This window comes from Euphorbia lathyris, chromosome 4 (assembly GCF_963576675.1).
Source record: "Euphorbia lathyris chromosome 4, ddEupLath1.1, whole genome shotgun sequence".
NCBI lineage: Eukaryota > Viridiplantae > Streptophyta > Magnoliopsida > Malpighiales > Euphorbiaceae > Euphorbia > Euphorbia lathyris.
In genome coordinates this window covers 75,393,540-75,400,759 of record NC_088913.1, presented here as the reverse complement: position 1 = coordinate 75,400,759, position 7,220 = coordinate 75,393,540, and the positions used below count along the sequence as shown (strand labels likewise).

The following is a 7,220-nucleotide window of genomic DNA, read 5'->3' as shown; positions in this document are numbered from 1 at the left end:
TTAGAAATTACTCATATGAAATATGCTAAGTATAGATAATGGATCAAATGGATAAAAATTAAGAATTGAATGAAATAAGATCTTTATTATTTTAACATATGTACATGTAATGAAAACAAACTAATAATTAATACAAAACAAAATATATACAAAAAATAAAATGAAAAACATAAACTATTCTACATATTCATCCCTATCTAACGGGATATTTCTAGCCTTAATACGATCAATTTGAAACTGCACGAAAGTTTCACGTTCCGGTGTAGACAAAAATTGAGACCCTGCTCGAAAGACACGTTTCACAAGTCCTTTGTGCTCGAGAAATTCATAGTCAATTGTCGGGAAGAATTCATCATCACTCCAGGGGATATCAATAGTACCCTTTGAACCGAGAATTATTCCACAGATTATATTGCCGAACCCAATCTTCTTATCTTTGGATCGAGAAGCGGCGACAAGACCTTCCATCAGAATTTTGGAAGAATCCACTGCATTTCCCTGGAATATATCTCCAAGAACATACAAATCTGTGTCACGGACCACACTACTGAATGTGCGCCCGAATAAACTGTGACACAGAAATTTATGTAAATACAGCATGGAGTTGGAGCGAAAAGAGTGATTATAGGCGAGTTTTGAATTGAATCGCCAGAATCCAGTGAGCATTCTCCAAATGTCCGAGGATGTCATGTCTCGTCCAGGATGACGTTTGATTGTATCCCTCGGGGGAAAACCAAACCAAGCATGCAACTCAGGATAGCCGAAAGTGAAGATTTCGCCTTCTCGACGAAAACTGAGACGTATTCGTCGTTTATTAGTAAAACGCACGGTACAGAAGAATTCGAGTATCCAGTCGCCTATTATTGGAAATCGCATTTGGGCGAATTTTGTCCACCCTAGGCGCTCCATATAGCGGCTCATGTCATCAGAAATGCCTAATTGGCTATTAAGAAATTCATCCATATACAACATTCCGGTGAAGAATTTGTAACGGTGATTCCAATAACGCCTACCTTCATCGTGACTGAAGATAGGAAAAGGCGCCCCATATCGCTTGGACAAGTCTGGGCGTTTGTTGATTGAGGCAGTATTGTGCCTAGATGGTTTGTTCTTGGTAGGCATGGTGCAAAGTTTGTGTTACTTTAGTAAAGAACGGTGTTTGCGAAGAAAATCAGAGTTCTGACAAAGATGAAAAGAATTGTAACAGAACTTGAATCCTCTAGGATTAATTTATAAGAGTTTAAATGAAAAGAGGTATCGTTTTAATATGAAAAGGTATAAATTGCACCTTTCGGAAATGAAGAAACTTAATGTTTCGTTTGCCAAGAGGTTCGTCGAAAGGGTTAGAGTGTTGCAGACCTGATAGTGCAGGAAACACGCGTGTCGCGACCGCGAATGGCAAAGCCGCGGTCGCGACACGCTGATTTCCTTGCGAAAATCAGGCGTCTAAGCTACCTCCCGATTCACGGTAGAGAATTTAAAATTCTCGGTATGAACAGAGAAATCCTAACCTATTTGGACTGTTCTAAAAAAAGAGGATTCTCGGCAGGGAATTCTAAATTTGCGGCAGAGAATTGCCTAAAACTTCAAATTCATCTTAATTTCCTAAAAATTAAATCTAAAATCATGAAATAGAAATATTTTATGCATTTAAATCATAACATAAAGTCATCTAATCATAAAAATGGCATTTTGGAAAAAATAAAATAAAATAAAATAAAATATAACAAAATAAAATAAAATAAATGAACAAAAAAATATAAAAACAATAAAACAAAATAAACTGTGTAAGAAAAACTGAGTAATTTATACGTCAGACAATCTTGTTACGAACTCAATTCCTAGTTGGAAAATATTTTCGTAATAGATTTTACATCGATTACCATTAACTTTGAATCGAACTCCGGTAGGACCTTCCAGTTCTAAAGAACCATAATCGAATGTTTTGACGACTAAATATGGTCCTATCCATCTGGACTTAAGTTTTCCTGGAAATAAACGAAGTCGTGAATTAAATAACAGCACTTTATCCCCAACATTAAAGTGTTTAACTTTAATTTTGGCATCGTGCCATTTTTTCACTTTTTCTTTATAAATCTTTGCATTTTCGTAAGATAGATGACGTAACTCATCTAACTCATTCAAATTGAGCAAACGTTTCTTACCTGCTTGTCGTAAATCAAAGTTTAGTTCTCTAATAGCCCAATAGGCTTTGTGTTCTAATTCGACTGGCAAATGACATGCCTTCCCATACACTAAGCGGTACGGAGTCATTCCTATTGGTGTTTTAAATGCAGTACGGTATGCCCATAGCGCATTATTGAGTTTAGAAGACCAATCTTTTCTAGAAGATGAAACTGTTTTTTCGAGAATCCATTTGAGTTCTCTGTTTGATATCTCCGCCTGACCATTTGACTGAGGATGGTACGACGTTGATATGCGGTGGCGTACTCCATATTTTTTCATAAGCGTTTCAAAACTCTTGTTTATAAAATGAGTACCGCCATCACTAACGATAACTCTTGGACAACCAAATCTACAGAATATATCGTCAAGAAAATTAATGACAACTTTAGAATCGTTCGTCGGGGTTGCAATTGCTTCAACCCACTTCGAAACATAATCGACAGCAACTAATATGTAAGTTTTACCATTGGAAGGGGGAAAAGGTCCCATGAAATCTATTCCCCACATATCGAAGACTTCAACTTCTAATATGGTTGTGAGGGGCATCTCGTCTTTCCTTCCTAGATTTCCTGTTCTTTGGCACTTATCACAACGAGTAATAAATGAACGGACGTCCTTAAACATCGTAGGCCAAAAGAAACCGCTTTCAAATATTCTAGCAGCTGTCTTGTTAACTCCATTATGTCCTCCATAAGAACTAGAATGCCATTCCGACATTATGGATTCGTATTCATTTTCACCAACGCATCTCCTAATTATCCCGTCACCACAAGTCTTGAACAAAAAGGGATCTTCCCAAAAATATTGTTTAATATCGAAGAAAAATTTCTTCTTTTGTTGGAAATCTAATCCTTCCGGAACAATATTGGCTGCAAGATAATTAGCAATATCTGCATACCATGGTGACATGGCACTTTTTATTTGATAGAGGTGTTCATCAGGGAAATCATCTCGTATACCGGTAGTTTCACCTATAGGACCGTTTTCATCTTCAAGTCTCAATAGATGATCGGCGACAAGATTTTCATCTCCCTTTTTGTCTTTTATTTCTATATCAAATTCTTGCAACAATAAAACCCATCTAATTAGACGTGGTTTTGCATCCTTCTTAGCAAATAAATATCTTAATGCTGCATGATCAGTATAAATAATAACTTTTGAACCTAATAAATATGAAAAAACTTGTCACATGCAAAAACTACGGCTAACATTTCTTTCTCAGTTGTGGTGTAGTTTAATTGTGCACCAGACAGTGTGTGACCGCATAATAAATGACATGAAGTTTCTTATCTTTCCTTTGACCTAAAACACATCCGACAGCTAAATCACTTGCTTCACACATAATTTCAAATGGTAGATCCCAATCGGGTTTAGCAATAACAGGTGCACTGACTAAAGCTGTTTTCAATGTTTCGAACGCTTTAACGCATTCTTCATTAAAATCAAAGGTTGAATCTTTCATGAGTAAATTAGTAAGTGGTTTGGAAATTACAGAAATTTTTTTAATAAATCTTCTGTAAAAACCAGCATGTCCTAAGAATGATCTTACTCCCTTAACAGTAGTTTGAGGGGGTAATTTCTCTATTACTGAGGTTTTTGCTCTATCTACTTCTAATCCTTTTTCAGATATTTTGTGACCTAAAACAATTCCTTCGTCAACCATGAAATGACATTTTTTCCAGTTTAATACCAAATTTGTTTCTTCACACCTAGACAAAACTTTATCCAAATTTTCTAGGCACGAATCAAAAGAATCTCCATAAACTGAAAAATCGTCCATAAAAACTTCCATGATATCTTCAATGAAATCATTAAAAATCGCAGTCATACAACGTTGAAATGTTGCAGGTGCGTTACATAGACCAAAGGGCATTCTTCTATATGCAAATGTTCCGTAAGGACATGCGAAGGTTGTTTTATCTTGGTCATCCGAGTAAATGTATATTTGAAAGAATCCGGAATAACCATCAAGAAAACAGTAGAAAGCATGACCAGCTATCCTTTCGATCATTTGATCAATGAAAGGAAGAGAAAAATGATCTTTCCTAGTTGCTTTATTTAGATTTCTATAATCTATACAAACCCTCCAACCAGTGGTGGTTTGCGTAGGTATTAATTCACCTTCTTCATTCCTTACAACTGTTATGCCTCCCTTTTTAGGCACACAATGGATTGGACTAACCCATTCACTATCCGAGATAGGGTAGATGATTCCATTGTCCAGAAGTTTAGTAATTTCATTTTTTACTACTTCTTTCATGTTCGGATTTAGGCGTCTTTGCCTATCCGCTTTAGGTGGCTTATCTTCTTCTAAATGAATTCTATGCATTACAATACTTGGATTAATACCTTTTAAGTCTGAAATTTGCCAACCCATACTTCCTATCCTATTTCTAACAACTTCTTTCAATTTCTCTTCTTGGACTTGTGTTAATTTGTTAGAGATAATAATAGGTAGAGAATCGCCTTCGCCTAAGAAAGCGTACCTCAAATGACTTGGTAATTCTTTAAGTTCTAATTTAGGTGGAACTACAATTGAAGGCGGAACTGGTCCATCTTCTCGAATCAAAGGTTCTGGGTCCTTATCTTCTAGTTCCTCACTCATTATAGGTTCTATTATTTCTTCTTTTTGAACAATGTCATTTACACATTCTTCAATTTAATCAAGTTTCATACAAGCGAAATCTTCCATAGGATATTTCATCGCTTGGTTCATATCAAACTCAATCTTATCATCTCCTATTCATAAAACTACTTTCCCTTCCGACACATCAACTAGAGCACGTCCCGTGTTCATGAACGATCTACCAAAGATTAGCGGACAATTTACATCATAAGCAAAATCTAAAATAACGAAATCGGTAGGAAAAATAAATTTGTCAACTTTAACTAAAACATCCTCAATTATACCGTATGGTCTTTTAGTGGTTTGATCCGCTAATTGTAAAACCATATTGGTACATTTGATGTCTTCTTCTAAGCCTAACTTATTAAAAATAGATAATGGCATCAAGTTTATGCTTGCTCCTAAATCACAAAGACAACTTGGGAATTCTATATCGCCCAATTTACATGGAATGGTAAAACATCCGGGATCTTTGAGTTTTGTGGGCAAATTGCTTGACACAATCGAACTGCAATCTTCAGTTAGTGAAATGGATGAAATTCCTTCCCAACTGATTTTCTTTGAAATTAAATCTTTGAGGAATTTACCATAATTGGGAATTTGCGTAATTGCATCCATAAACGTCAAATTAATATGCAAATTTTTAAGTTTGTCTAAAAATGTTAAAAGTTGTTTATCATAGTCCTTGTTGCGGACTTTGTGTGGAAAAGGTGGTTTGGGTACAAAAGTTTTTGTACTAGAGTCAATTGGTGCATCTTTTTGTTTTAATGTATCCTCTTTGGGCTTCGATAAATCAGTTCCAGGTAAAGTCGAATTTCCGGGCATTTCCGGGCCTAAGTAGTTTTTCCCTGAACGAAGAGTGATAGCCTTAACATGCTCTTTCAGATTTTCTTCCGTATGGCTTGAAAGACTTCCCTCTTTGCGGGATGGAATTGATTTAGCCAGTTGTCCAATTTGAATCTCCAAATTATGGATGCTAGATGATTGGTTTTTAATTTTATTCTCGATCCGTTTAAAACCATCATCGTGATTACTTATTTTTCCGCTCATAGCATCAATGAATTTGTCGATTTTAGAAGATAAAGTGCTAATCGAATCTCTTGATAGATTTTGATAATTGGTAGTACGATTTTGATTAGTATTAGCATTATTATTATCTCTCCAGTTAAAGTTAGGATGATTTCTCCATCCAGGATTATATGTATTGGAATAAGGGTTATTATTTTGGTTTTGCCCTTGGACAAAATTTACCTGTTCAATTTCACTCATACCTTCGTAATCCACATCTGTTTGGATTGGCTTACCATTAGAATCACACGGTGCCATAAACCTATCAATTTTATGCGATAAGGCAGAAAATTGGGCTTGCAACATCGCTACTGGATCAAGGTTCACTATACCTTTAACTGATGATGTTGTTGAGGATGATGGTTTCACTGATGGTAGGTGTCCACGTTCCGCGGGCCACATACAGCTGTTGATTGCCATTTCCTCCAAAAGTTCTCTTGCTTGGGCAGATGTTTTCTTCATGAATAACCCTCCAGACATAGCGTCCAATGAACCTTAGTTGTAGGATTTAGTCCATTATAGAATGTTTGCATTAAAAGTTCAGCGGGCAATTGGTGGTGTGGGCATAAACGTTGAAGTTCTTTAAAACGTTCCCAAGCCTCATAAAGCGTTTCACTATCATTTTGAGAAAAAGATGTTAACTCTTTAATGACTCTTGCGGTTTTTGCTAAAGGAAATTTTTTTGATAAAAGTGCTTGGGCTAATTGCTCCCAAGTCTCAATTGATGCGGCTGGCATAGAAGTTAACCACTCTTTGGCTCGATCCTTCAAAGTAAAAGGAAAAAGGCGAAGATTGATTGCTTCTGCAGTCACATTTGTAATTTTAAAAGTGTCACAAATTTCTAAGAAATTTGTCAAATGGGTATTAGGATTTTCGTTAGGTAACCCGTAAAACGTTACGTTATTTTGCAACATATTAAGCAACGCAGGCTTAATTTCAAATTGGTTTGCATTAATTTGGGGTCTAACTATACTGTTTGTTACACCGGCCACTCCTGGCCTAGCGTAATCCATAAGTGTGGCCATAACTTCTGGCTCGGTAATTTTAGTTTTTATTGGGGTTTTGTTTTTCTTTTTCTTTTCTTTCTTATTCTTTTTAAGGGTTCTTTCAATTTCTGGGTCAATAGGATCTGGTGACGTGCCCGAACTTCGAGAACTGCGCATGAACTTGAAATTTCACACGAACCGAAACTACCTACAAAACAGAATTTGAAAAATAAATATTTTAATAATTAAAAATAAATAAAATGTAAAAGTTTGAATAAGTATGAATAAACCTAGATTCGTAATAAAACACGAAAAATTTAAAATTTTGTCAAAAAATTTGGCATTCACCGGCA

The 7,220-nt window shown here is 35.7% G+C and overlaps 1 non-coding gene across 1 annotated transcript; it reads left to right on the top strand.

The window, feature by feature from the left end:
• Positions 1-6,430: 6,430 nt before the first annotated feature.
• Positions 6,431-6,537, top strand: LOC136228222 (small nucleolar RNA R71). The gene has a single exon (XR_010688552.1). It is a non-coding gene; the product is annotated as a small nucleolar RNA R71 (small nucleolar RNA).
• The last annotated feature ends 683 nt before the right edge of the window (positions 6,538-7,220 follow it).